A 14291-nucleotide genomic window follows, 5' to 3' on the forward strand; every position below is an offset into this window, starting at 1 on the left:
TAACACTTTTCAATTTAAAATTGTGTTTCTTTTCTTTTCTCTCTTATTCTTTAACAGAAATATTCCTATCCTTGCCTGAAGCAGTCTTTTGCAGGAACATTTGAGGTACTGTAATGGCAGTTGTCAAACTGTAGTATGTGCTAATTGGGAACATGTTGAATTGAAGAAAAATGTTAGATAAAAATTGTGTTTAATTTCTTGTCTAATTACATATAAATGAACATTAGAAAGATCTCAATAATGAGTACAGTTCTTGGTTTCAAAATAGCACTCAGATATTTTCCCCTTCTTAAACCACTTTAGTTTACTGTAAAAGTATTAGGAAAAAAGGTAAAATGTAACGCACATTCAATTATAATATTGATTATATATGAGTATTTTATTTGACGTGTATTTTTAGTCTTTCCAATTAAATTGTATGCTTTCCTAGATAGGGATTTTATCTTCTGTTTATTTTATCTCATTTCTCACATAATGGAAATGATGATGGATGTTGGTTATGCATTTGATTTAACTTGGTTTTTTTTTTTTTTGAGACAGAGTTTCGCTCTTGTTACCCAGGCTGGAGTGCAATGGCGCGATCTCGGCTCACCGCCACCTCCGCCTCCTGGGTTCAGGCAATTCTCCTGCCTCAGCCTCCTGAGTAGCTGGCATTACAGGCACACGCCACCATGCCCAGCTAATTTTTTGTATTTTTTAGTAGAGACGGGGTTTCACCATGTTGACCAGGATGGTCTCGATCTCTTGACCTCGTGATCCACCCGCCTCGGCCTCCCAAAGTGCTAGGATTACAGGCTTGAGCCACCGCGCCCAGCCGATTTAACTTGTTTTGGTGAATAATGTCCTAGGCTGTAAGAGGAATATATGTGTATTTTTTTTTTCTATTGAAATTACATTTCTCCTTTAAAAGACGTTTCTTAGCTTTGCACTTGACACAGCTTAGAATTTTGGAAAGTCGGTAGGTAATGAGGTGGAGATGAGGTTAATAGTCTTATTTCTGAGTGCTTGAGTTTCTCCCGCTTTAAGTTGTTGATATAGACTGCTTGTGGTCAAGTGTTTCTGGAGGGCTGGTCTTCACTTGTTTGTGTTTACTCCTGTATTTGCTTCATAAAGACTTCAGTGGATTGTAAGATCAGTCAGACAAATGGAAATCTCAGTCAGCTGCACAAATAGATATTTTTAGAAATGTTTCTCTTCTTAGGCCTACTCGTGTAGTTTACCACAAATCCTTCATTTGATAGTGAATAAGAAGAAATGAAGCAGGAGCTCCAGAGAAGGCAACTTGAATAGTAAGATCCAAATGAAAATTGAAGAAGAGATTATATTCCTGAGTAAACATTTTTTTTTTTCCGTAGGATTGTCAAAAAAGCCTGATATTAAAAAAACAAAAACAAAAACAAAAAAACCTGGTCTTATATATGGTTATAGGGATAGGTCTTATGTAATGGAGTTTAAAAACCTAGCAAGAAACACATAAATGAACACTATGCAATTGTATTTTTTTCTTGTTATAGCATATATGGTGTTTTAAATTTTTCTAGGTCTGGCATGGATTTTACTTTTGTAAATTCATTTAAAAATATTTTGAAGTTAATTTTTATTTTATTTCCTTATTCAAAGGTAGACTATTATGGTTACAAATGTCTGAAATAGTACCCGTATCAGTTTAGGGTTTTTTAGTTCAAGTAATAGAAAACTTTGGCTAACTTAAATAATTTACTGGAATGATAAGCTCATTTTCTTAAAAACTGAAGAGTAGAGTTTTAGAAATAGTAGACATTTCAACAGCTTTAGGGACCTAGACAGCAGAAAGCGATGGACAATCTTTACGGAGCCCCCATTAGGATAGTTTTTTGTGATTGTATTTGAAATTGACGTGGTCACCCTGCTCATGATTCACATTTCTCAGAGAGTGAGGCAGATACGGACTGATTGGCCTGGCTCAGTTTTTTTGGTCCATTTTTTTTTGTAGGAGAGGGTGGAGTACTAAGATTGTGTATTGTTGGAGGGAGGATATTCCTTTCCCAAAAGATAAAGATGCATGCTATCAGAGGAAGGGGAAATGGATCTGGACAGGTCAAAACAAAAATCTACTACTGCTGTAGTTTCTAGGTAGATATAATATTTTTTAAAAATCTTATAATACAGTATTAACTATTTATTGGCTGAACCCAAGCCTTTCTGCCTTTATAGATTTGCCATGAACATAATACATATAAGCATTCATTGTATTCATTATGAATTAGTTTGTAGATTCATTATTGTGTGATGAAGGGAGATGATTTTTAACAAATATAAAGTGAAGGAATCTAGTTTTGCTGTGTTGTTTGAGCAACATCAAATAGTTTTGCTTAAAATAGATAATTTATAGTGATTTTTTTCACTATAGTGTTTTCTGAAATATATGAAGTACTTTTCATTTTCTGATACCACCTAGTTTAATTGGGATGAATATCAGAGAAATTAGAATGTTATTTCAGCTTAAGGAGCATAGTTTTTTTTTTTCTCTCCTTAGAGTATATAGTGCCTCAGATACAGTCCACAACAAAAATTTTTGTTTAGGAAAGAAATATTTTAAGGAACAGATTTATCAATTTCTGTGTTATCTTTTGGTCAGTTTTTTAAAATGCCTGGTACTCAATTACTATGCCTTCAAAACTAAACAATTATTATACCTTCAAAACTAAACAATTTACTATACCTTCAGGACTACTGGATTTGATTTTAAGTTTTACCACATGTTCTACTAACTTAGTTATCCCTCCCCCCATCCACCCATGTTGAAGGCTTTCAATGGTTTCATGTTTGTATGTACACAATACTCTTTCCATATTGTCACAATTTGGTATGTCTTATTAATATTTTCCACTCTCCTCACTCTCCATTTGTTAAAATCCATGTAGGTTTGTCAAAAAGGTTCCTGTAGAAATGTGCAAGCAATTGGTCTGAAAGGACTAGTTTTTATATCCTGAATTGTACCTAACTTGAATGATGGAGGGAATACTTTATCACCATTGAATTACTGCAAGTCAAATTTAGCTTGCTGATCTGCTTGGAAGCTAACTTAAAAAAAGGAGAATGGTGTCACTTAAGTAACGCAATTTGTTTGTCTTTGTGCTTGCTTTATGATACTAATTGAGTGATAAAAGGTGATCCGATGACATTAAAAAGCACTTCTGATGGTTTTATAAGGCAGTTTTCCCTGCTGTTGCTCACTCTTCACTCTCCTGCCACCATGCAAAGGTCCTTGCTTCCCCTTTCCCTTTTGCCATGATTGTAAGTTACCTGAGGCCTCCCTAGCCGTGTGGAACTGTGAGTCAGTTAAACCTCTTCTCTTCATAAATTACCCACTCTCCAGCAGTTCTTTATAGCAATGTGAGAATGGACTAATACAATGGCACTATAAAATTTGAAGATAATGCTGAAGCTTCAGCAAAAGAAATTTAAGAAATTAAAACGAATCCTTGCTATTTTTTCCTTCTTGGGCACTTGTTACTATCCCCTTCCAAAAACAAATCAGTTACTGAGTGGATTTGTAGAAACTTAATAAAAGCTTAGAAAGTATGTCAGATTAAGTTGCCTTATGTTGTTCCCCTGCCACTCCCCTTCATTTATTACTCTAAAGACAGGTCCTAATACGGACCTTACAGTTGAGATGGTACCGTATAACTTAACATTCTCTTGCATTGCAGTGATTGTGTCATCGATATTTAGACAGCAGGTAAAACTGCTGAGTGTCAGGTTGTAGAATATTAGAATTTTAAGGAGTCTCAATAATTGCCATTTTAGTCTCATAATTTTACTTATGAGGAAACTGAGATCCAGAGATGTAAAGTAATCCACATTTTAAGCTCTGGACTTAAAATGAGATTTTACTGGTGGGGCATGGTGGCTCACACTTGTAATCCCAGCACTTTGGAAGGCCAAGATGGACGGATCACCTGAGGTCAGGAGTTTGAGACCAGCCTGGCCAAAATCGTAAATCCTATCTCTACTAAGAAGTACGAAAATTAGCTGACCGTGGTGGTGTGTGCCTGTAATCCCAGCTACTCAGAAGGCTGAGGCAGGATAATTGCTTGAACCTGGGAGGTGGAGGTTGCAGTGAACTAGGATTATGCCACTACACTCCAGCCTGGGCGACAAAACAAGACTTCATCTCAAAAAAATAAAATTAAAAATAAAAAATTGTAATTAGATCTCGAGTCTTGGTATGAATAAATTTTGATTTTTTTTTTTTCCTTTTTTTTTTTTGACAGAGAAACTTCATAGTGGTATATACTTTGTATCAGGAAGTGTATAATACCTGGTTGTTCTTTTTTTGTTTTTAAAACAAAAGCAGCACTCTTCAATTATTATACCCATTTTTTAGGATTTTGTGAAGATCAGTGATGATGTATGGAAAGCATTTGGGAAGGGCCATGCCATTATAAAAAAATTTTGTTGGTCTTACTACTCTTATTTGGTTTTCCAAATTAAATTTTTAGTTGTACTGTCAGTAGTTATAGGTTGCTAAAAGGCCAGCAGATTTGAAATTGCCACCTCCTAACAAATAACTTATAATCTTTTGAAGATTTAAATTAATCTGTACATAGTTTTGTCAGTGAAATTTTTGTGCTTGCTATTATTTTGCTTTCATAGACAGTTTTAAATTTAGGGTTATGATTTAGTGCTTATGGACATTTTCATTCCTTATATCTTATTTATCTCCAATTTTATTTATCATGACAATAGTCTGTTAACAATGAAGGATTTATTCACCTTAGTGCCATTGTTTTCTCTTTCTTCCGTTCTTTGTTGTATATGTATGTAATTTAAATGATTCTAATTTATAGTACTTAAATACTGTGTTTTGTTTTCTAAAAAAGTTAATATAATCTCTTTTCTATATTGCTTTATAGTCATCATAGACTTTTAGAGTGGAGTTATGCTTTTCCATTGAGAAGATTTGTCATATTCATAATTTCTTTGTTTTTTGAGTTAAATGAAGAGTTATATTGGCCTTTAAAAAATGCTATGTAAATTTTCTTTTTCTTGGAAGTGAGTACATGGATCTCTAAGTCTGCTTGGGCTTCTGTAACAAAATACTATAGATCAGATTGCTTAAACAACAGAAATTTATTTTCTACAGTTCTAGGGGCTGGAAAGTCTAAGAGCAGGGTACCTGTATGGTCAGGTTCCACTGAGGGCCCTCTTCCTGGCTTGTGGACAGGTGTCACCTTGCTGATTCCTCACATGGTGGAAACAGAGAAGCAAGCTTTATTGTGTCTGTTCTCATAAGGGCACTAATCCCAGCATGAGGGCTCCACCCTCATGGTATGATTATCCTCCCAAGGCCCTGTCTCCACATGTCATCACATTGAGGATTAGGATTTCAACATGTGAATCTTGGAGAGGACACAAATATTCAAATCCATAGCAATGAGGAATCGGCTTTTTATAAAATACTTGTTGTTTAAGAGCCCTAAATTTTCCCTTTGATTCTATGGATACCTGCTGTATTCTCTGTGAACTTTACCCTTATTCATCTATTAGCTTTGGTTTCCGGGAAGAGAAATAACTTTAGAAATGTGGAAAGAACAAAACAGTAAACTCCCCTTATTCCCCTTTAAATTTTGTTTTCCTCTAAAATATGTAAAAATAAGTTTATGGTTAATTTTTGAGCAGGTAATAATAATTTCATACTTGAAACTCTAGATAGGAACCTGGCTGGACATGGTGGCTCGTGCCTGTAATCCTTTTGCTTTGGGAGGCTGAGACAGGTGGATCGCTTTATCACAGGAGTTCGAGACTAGCCTGGGAAACAGAGCGAGACTGTCTCTACAAAAAATCAAAAATAAGCCAGGCGTCTTTCCAGCTACTTGAGAGGCTGAGGTAGAAGGATCATTTGAGCTCATTCACCGTGAGCTGAGATCATGCCACTGCACTCCAACCTGGATGACAGTGAGACCCTGCCTTTAAATAAATAAATAAATAAATAAAGATAGGAGTCTACTATATTTTAGTACTTTAAATACTATTGGCTTGAGATATTATCTGTCTATTATGTGTCTTAGTCCACTTTGTGTTGCTATAAAAGAATACCTGAGGAAAGAGGTTTGTTTAGCTCATTATTCTTCAGGCTGTACAAGAAGTATGGCATTGGCCTCTGCTCAGCTTCTGGTGAGAACTTTGGTGCCACATCAGAACATGACAGAGAAGCTCAAAGGGAAAGAGGGCACATGTGAAGAGGGACCAACTCACTTTCCTGGGAACTGATTTATTCCCTTGAGAACTCATCCCATCTTGCTAGAATAAGAACTCACTACTTGAGAGAATGACACCAAGATACTCATGAGGAATCTGCCCCCATGATCCTAATGCCTCCGGATGGCACGACCTCTCGACACTGCCACACTCTTTCAAAATGAGATTTGGGATTTGGTAGGGACAGACAAACCATATCTAAACCATAGTACCATATCACTTTTTTTCCCTTTCATTTTTTGGATTTTATTGAAGCACCTTTTTTTCTCTTTTAAAACTTTGAGTTCTAGAACTAGTTAATTCATGAGTTGTCCTTGTAGTCCAATATAGGGGTGACTTTCCACCTTATGACTTACTTGTATTCTCTGCTTGGAATGTGTTTCTTGCCATAGTTTTTTTAGCTAACTGCCACTTAACCTTTAGGTCTCAACTTAAACTTCATAAAGATAAACCTATTAGCAGGAAAGGTAGGTTCATTTATTCACAAATGAGATGAGATCATTAATTTTTAAGTGATTCGGTGTGAATAACCAGCACATCATAGAAGGGGATCACAGTGTTATATAATTGATTTCATTCTAATGGCACCAGGCCAATTTGTTGTGTTTGACGCAAGTTGATACGTCCTCAATCTGATCTCGAATTCTGTATTTCTAGACAGATAAAATATGCATTACTTTTTTTCCCAATCATTTTATTATGGTAAAATACATAAAATCATCTTAACCATTTTCAGTTAAAGTTCATTGGTATTATGTACATTTATATTGTACAAGCATCAATATCATCCATTTCCAGAACTCTTTTTGTCTTGCAGAATTAAAACTATATGCCCATTAAACAGTAACACTCCATTCTCTCCTCTCCTTCTCCCCTGGCGATCATCATTTTACTTTCTGTCTATAATTTTGACTACTGTAGGTACATCATAAAAGTAGAATCAGAGTATTTGCCTTTTTGTGACTGGCTTATTTCACTTAGCATAATGCCCTCAATTTTCATTCATGTTATAGCATATGTCAGAATTTCTTTCCTTTTAAGGACTGAACAATACTCCATTGTATTTATATACCACATTTTGCTTATGCATTCATTTGTTGATGGGTTGCTTCCACATTTTAGATATTATGAATAATTCTTTTGTGAACATGAGTTTACAAGTATCTCTTCAAGACTCTAATTTTGTTTTTTTTTTTTTTTTGTATACTTACCTAGAAGTGGAATTGCTGGATCATATAGTAATTCTGTTTTTTATTCTTTTGAGGAACCATCATACTGTTTTCCGCAGTGGCTGTACCATTTTACATTTCCACCTGCAGTGCACACAGGTTCCACTTTCTCCACATAGCATCCATCACTTTTTAATATACTTATTGTGGTAGGGAGAAACATTAGTCTTGTTATTTACACCCCTTTGTAGTCACAATATGTTTGCATAATTAGGAATTGAGTTTTGACTGTTGCGAAAACCCAGGGTATGTGTTTTGAACAGTTGAGAGTATTATTATTCACACTGTGCTGAATGATGAGTTAGTGGGTGTAAGAAAGATTTGGACCTTGCTGTTGGATTCTTAAAATACAAGCAGTGTATTTTAGGAAGAAAATGGCTGCATAACTAAGGTAATAGAAAGAAATACTTTGTTCTTTCTATCTGATACATTGTTCTTTTGAGTACTTTCTTGTTATAGAGCAGAGGAATGTTAAAATTTTATCTACTCTAATTGCTTTTCTTCCACAGGTAGGGTGTCTAGGTAGAGAGCAGTGAGGCAAGAGAAATAAAGGGTAACCAAATAGGAAGAGAGGAAGTCAAACTACCTTTGTTGACAAACAATTTGATTCTATGTCTAGAAAACCCTGTAACCTCGGCCCAAAAGTGTCTTCAGCTGATAAACAACTTCAGGAAAGTTTAAGGATGCAAAATCAATGTACAAATATCCCTGGCATTTCTATACACCAAAAACAGCCAAGCCGAGAGCCACAACAGGAAAGCAGTGTCATTCATAATTGCCACAAAAAGAAAAAAAGATACCTAGGAATATAGCTAACTAGGGAGGTAAAAAGATCTGTTTAATGAGAATTATAAAACACTGCTCAATGAAATCAGAGAAGACGCAAACAAATGGAAAAACATCCCAGGGTCACAGATAGGAAGAATCAATATTGTTGAAATGGCTTTACTGCCCAAAGCAATTTACAGATTTGTTGCTATTTTTATCAAACTACTGATATTCTTCACAGAACTAGAAAAAAATTTTCAAAAATTTACATGGAACCAGAAAAGAGCCCAACAGCCAAAGCTATACCAAGCCAAAAGAACAAAGCTGGAGGCATTACATTATCTGACTTCAAACTGTGCTACAGGGTTACAGTAACAAAAACAGTATGGTACTGGTAGAAAAACAGACACATTAACCAGTGGAACAGAATAAAGAGCCCAGAAATAAGGCTACACACCTACAACCATCTGATCTTTGATAAAGCTGACAAAAACAAGCAATGGGAAAAATCTCTATTCAGTAAACTGTGCTGGGATATTCACAATAGCAAAGGTATGGAATCAAACTAAATGCCCGTCAATGACAGATTGAAAAAAAAATGTGGTACATATACACCATGGAATGTTATGCAGCCATGAAAAAGAACTAGATCACATCTTTTCTGGGAATATGGATGGAGCTGGAGGCTATCTTCCTTAGCAAACTAACTCAGGAACAGAAAACCAGATACTGCCTGTTCTCCCTTATAAGTGGGAGCTAAAGGATAAGAACTTGTGAACACAGAAGGAAACAACAGACACTAGGGTCTACTTGAAGGGGGAAGGTTATATGAGGTAGAGGAGCAGAAAATATAACTATAGGGAACTGAGCTTAATTCCTGGGTGATGTAATAATATGTACAATGAACCCCTGTGACATGTGTTTATCTATGTAACCTTCATATGTACTGGCAAACCTAAAATACAAATAAATTTAACCAGTAAAATGACACTGGGATAATTGGCTAGCCATATGCAGAAGATTGAAGCTGGACCCCTTGTACCATATATAAAAATGAACTTTGTGTGTGTGTGTGTGTGTGTGTGTGTGTGTGTGTGTGTATAAAATATGTATTTATATATTATGTATTTTATAGTATATATGTACATATATTTATATATAAACATATTTTTTATATTACACACACACACATATATTTATTTTTTGAGATGGAGTTTTGCTCTTGTTGTCCAGGCTGGAGTACAATGGCGTGATCTCGGCTCACCATAACGTCTGCTTCCTGGGTTCAAAGGGTTCTCCTGCCTCAGCCTCCCGAGTAGCTGGGATTACAGGCATGTATCACCACACCAGGCTAATTTTTGTATTTTTTAGTAGAGACAGGGTTTCTCCATGTTGGTCAGGCTGGACTCAAACTCCTGGCCGTAGGTAATCTACCCACCTTAGCCTCCCAAAGTGCTGGGTTTGCAGGCGTGAGCCACTGTACCCAGCCATAAATAATATTTGATGAATGTGTTTTGAGCCCTACAAAGGACATGTAACTGATGGTGAAGCAATGATAGGTATTCAGGTTTATAAACCATAAATTTTAAGAATGGTTGATCCAGAGATAATGGGAAATGAAATTTCTTTTGTACCTTGAGAATTTTGGTAGTAAATGATTTTCTGTTTTTTATGGAACTTAGGTTAGAATTCTGATTTCCTCGGGGTAAAATGCTAATGATACAGTTTTGCCTGAACTCTACATAAGGAGTAGGTATTTATAAAACAACAGATCATGAAAATGTTTAGTCCATTTCTCTCTTGTGCATTTTTTTTTTTTTTTTGAGACGGAGTTTCGCTCTTGTTACCCAGGCTGGAGTGCAATGGCGCGATCTCGGCTCACCACAACCTCCGCCTCCTGGGTTCAGGCAATTCTCCTGCCTCAGCCTCCTGAATAGCTGGGATTACAGGCACGCGCCACCATGCCCAGCTAATTTTTTGTATTTTTAGTAGAGACGGGGTTTCACCATGTTGACCAGGATGGTCTCAATCTCCTGACCTCGTGATCCATCCGCCTCAGCCTCCCAAAGTGCTGGGATTACAGGCTTGAGCCACCGCGCCCGACTTCTTGTGCATTTTATTAGTAACTTGTCGCTGGTTTGGATGATTGTTGTATACATATGTATCTGTCTAAAACAGTACTTCTGTTTTAAGTTTTTAGTATTAATAGACTTGCCAGATTTGGAGATATAAAAAGTTTTTGGACACTCTTCTGGTTCAGAATTTAAGTCATTTATTGGGCTTTAATGTGTGGCTAGGCAGTCATGAAATAAATGGAAACTAAATTATGATGAGTTTGAAATAGACACCTGTAAGGACAATAATATATATTTATTTAATGTCTGTGAAATAAAGTGGCTTTTTATGCAGTGTTTTGGGAAGAGTGTTTTTGGATTGTCTACTTACCTCTGTGCTCCAGAGTAATCAAGATAAAGGGAGTTGTCTAGATTTTTTTCTCTCCTTTTACCTTTATATTTTTAGATAACTTGCTATGCTTTTTCCCCTTCCCTCTGATAGTTGATATTATTAGTTTACTTTGTTTCTTCTGTCTTTCCCATTGCATGTCTTCCCCGTCTATCTTCCTAAAGTTGCACACAGTGGGATAACTTGCATGGCACACCCCTAATCCACTTCCTTCTTGTCTGTCAGTGTCCAACTTTTTGTTTGCCTCCCAGTCTTCCATTATCATCATCATTATTTTTTCTATTTTTCTTACTATTATAGTAGTAGTATTAGAATGGAAGAAATATTAACATGATTCATAGGTGCCAAATATTAGTATACTCTAGGAAGCATATGTACTATACCATTTTGAAATAATTTTGATGAAAGCCATTTGGATAGACTGCTTTCATCAAGCAATTCACTTAGATTTTTTTCTTTCAAAGTACATATGAATAGGATGTTGGTACTAGCGTGATATGTGGAAACTCACATTTATATCATCTCTCATTATATTAGATTTTCTTTCAGGATTTAATCTATGTAGATACAGTCATGGGTCACTTAACGACAGGCACACATTTTGAGAAATGTATCATTAGGCAATTTTGTCATGTGAACATCATAGAATGTACTTACTAATACACAAGCCTAGGTGGTGTAGCCTACTACACGCGTAGGCTATATGCTATAGACCGTGATATAGTCCTAGGCTACAAACCTGTACAACTTGTTACTATACAGAATACTGTAGGTAATTGTAACACAATGGTATTTGTGTGTCTAAACATAACCAAGCGTAGTGAAGGTACTGCTTTGCACTGTGAACTTGTTTTTGGAAAGGGGTCCTGATCCAGACCCCAAGAGAGGGTTCTTGGATCTCATTGAAGAAAGAATTTGAGATGAATTCATAAAGTGAAAGCAAGTTTATTAAGAAAGTAAAGGAATAAATAATGGCTACTCCATAGGCAGAGCAGCAGCATGGGCTGCTCATCTGCTTATACTTGTTACTTTTTGATTATATGCTAAATGGGGTGGATTATTGAGTTTTCTGGGAAAGGGATGGGCAATTCCCTGAACTGAGGGTTCCATCCCTTTTGGACCATATAGCGTAACTTGCTGATGTTGCCATGGCATTTGTAAATTGTCAGACACTGGTGAGAGTGTCTTTAATGTGCTAATACATTATACTATAATTAGTATATAATAAACAGGATGACCACGGGTTACTTTCGTTACCATCTTGGCTTTGGTGGGATTTGGCCAGCTTCTTTATCACAACCTGTTTTATGAGCAAGATCTTTCTGACCTGTATCTTTTGCAGACCTCCTATCTCATTTTGTGACTTAGAATGCCTCATCTCCTGTGAATGCAGCCCAGTAGGTCTCAGTCTTACTTACCCAGTCCCTATTCAAGATGGAGTCACTTAACGCCATCTGCCTAGTGAGGCAATGGTAGATTTTCAGCTTCATAGTAATCTTAATGGGACCACTGTAACACATGTGGTCTGTTCTTGACTGTAACATGCGGTGTGGCCAATGACTACTATAGTGTAGATTAGTTCAGACTAGCTAAACCAGGTTGTTCTTATTTACAATCTGATTTCTTTTTTTAGTCAAAATTGCAGAGTGAAATTAAGATAAGTGATGTAAATACAATGTTATCTTCCAGTATTATTCTTCTTTAAAGGGGAGTGTATTCATGGCTCAGCATTTTTGCTTTTTTTTTGAGATTGAGTCTCACTCTGTTGCCCAGGCTGGAGAACAATGGTGTGATCTTGACTTGCTGCAGCCTCAGGCTCCTGGGTTCAAGCGATTTCTTCTGCCTCAGCCTCCTGAGTAGCTGGGATTACAGGCACACACCACCATACCCAGCTAAATTTTTTTTGTATTTTTAGTAGAGACAGGGTTTCATTATGTTGGCCAGGCTAGTCTCAAACTCCTGACCTCAGCTATCCACCTGCCTAGGTCTCCCAACTGCTGGGGTTACAGGTGTGAGCCACTGTATCTGGTGCATTTTTGCTTTTGAGAATCCCTTTTTTTTTTTTTTTTTTTTTTGTTATATATGAGTTTAATAAAACAGAAAAACTTCTGGGGCATCCTGGGAGATAGGAAGCCACAAATTTCTTGTATACAACTTGTTGCCATAAGAGACAACCATTATTAATTATTGAATAATTGAATGTTCAATATTCAGTCACTATCATAAGGCTGTTATGATTAGGCATGTTTAAAGCCATTAGCCTCACCTAGTAGGTGCTCCTTCCTTTTCTGGTGACTGAAATATCTATTTGTAAATCCCAAATAGAGAATAATTTTTTTAAAAATTATTTTCTTTAGGAACTTTGTTAGGGTAAGTATAGACAGTGAGCCAGGAGTTCCCCAGCATCTAGAGTACTGATAACAAAAAGAACAAAAGAGAGAACATTGTCTTCTTACACACTTCTAATTCAACTGGTAATTAAGTTTAAATTAGGATGCAGGCCTGGCTTTAGCTTGGCAGTTTTGAGAAATGAGTCATCAGGATTGTCAAATGGCATATTCTTTTACAAAAAAGTTATATGACTTTTTAAAAATATACAAAAGCAGCCGGGCGTGGTGGCTCAAGCCTGTAAGCCCAGCACTTTGGGAGGCCGAGGCGGGTGGATCACTAGGTCAAGAGATCGAGACCATCCTGGTCAACATGGTGAAACCCCGTCTCTACTAAAAATACAAAAAATTAGCTGGGCATGGTGGCACATGCCTGTAATCCCAGCCATTCAGGAGGCTGAGGCAGGAGAATTGCCTGAACCCGGGAGGCGGAGGTTGCGGTGAGCCGAGATTGCACCATTGCACTCCAGCCTGGGTAACAAGAGCAAAACTCTGTCTCAAAAAAAAAAAAAAAAAAAATATATATATATATATATATATATATATATATATATATATATACACAAAAGCAGTATACACTGTTTAAAATGCTTAAAACAGCAGAGACGACTATCTTTTTTTTCTCTAAGCCTATTCCTTAGTGCCTACTGCCATTAAGTTTGCTTTTAATTACTGTTTAAACTTTTAAAAAATGCTTCTATATTCTCAGATTTATTATCATTTAAATGTTTTCGACTTTAACCTCTAAAGGATGAAGAGATTGGTGTGCTTTTACTTTAAGCCCCCAGCCACCTTCTCCTTTCAGGATTTTTTTGTTTCTTAATACTGTTATCAAAGGTGAGGAATTTAGGGCATTTGTCATTAATTTTACCTTTCCGTCATCTTGCTTCCTTTTTGAGTTAGTGATTTTATCATTTTTTATTTTGTGTTTTCTTTGTTTTTTATATAGAGTAATTCTCTTTTTGTATAGTTATATAGAGCAATCCTGAAAGTTGAAAAAAAAGTCTGGATTTATTAATTCATTCATTTTATAAATATTGATTATTTAATATTGGAGTATCTCAGGGCTCTGATCTTGAGTTCTTTTCTGTCTGCAGAGAGTTCCAAAAAGATCTCATTCAATGTTACGGTTTTAAATTCTATTCATATGCTAACTCCTAGTTTACATTTTTTGGCCTGACCTCCCCACCTCAGCCTCATA

General features: G+C 36.2%; 1 protein-coding gene across 4 annotated transcripts in view; it reads left to right on the plus strand.

Moving 5' to 3' along the window:
- OSBPL8 (oxysterol binding protein like 8) overlaps positions 1-14291 on the plus strand; it is a 175187-nt gene that overhangs the window by 24076 nt on the left and 136820 nt on the right. For 2 of the 4 annotated variants that reach the window (XM_074402533.1, XM_074402534.1), the window contains exon 1: positions 9499-9571. The exons of the other annotated variants lie outside the window; for them this stretch is intronic. The gene's annotated coding sequence lies outside the window, so the exon portion shown is untranslated. Of the gene's footprint in view, positions 1-9498; positions 9572-14291 lie in introns of those variants that run through there. 4 annotated transcript variants of the gene reach the window in all.

Source organism: Saimiri boliviensis, chromosome 7 (assembly GCF_048565385.1).
Source record: "Saimiri boliviensis isolate mSaiBol1 chromosome 7, mSaiBol1.pri, whole genome shotgun sequence".
Taxonomy (NCBI): domain Eukaryota; kingdom Metazoa; phylum Chordata; class Mammalia; order Primates; family Cebidae; genus Saimiri; species Saimiri boliviensis.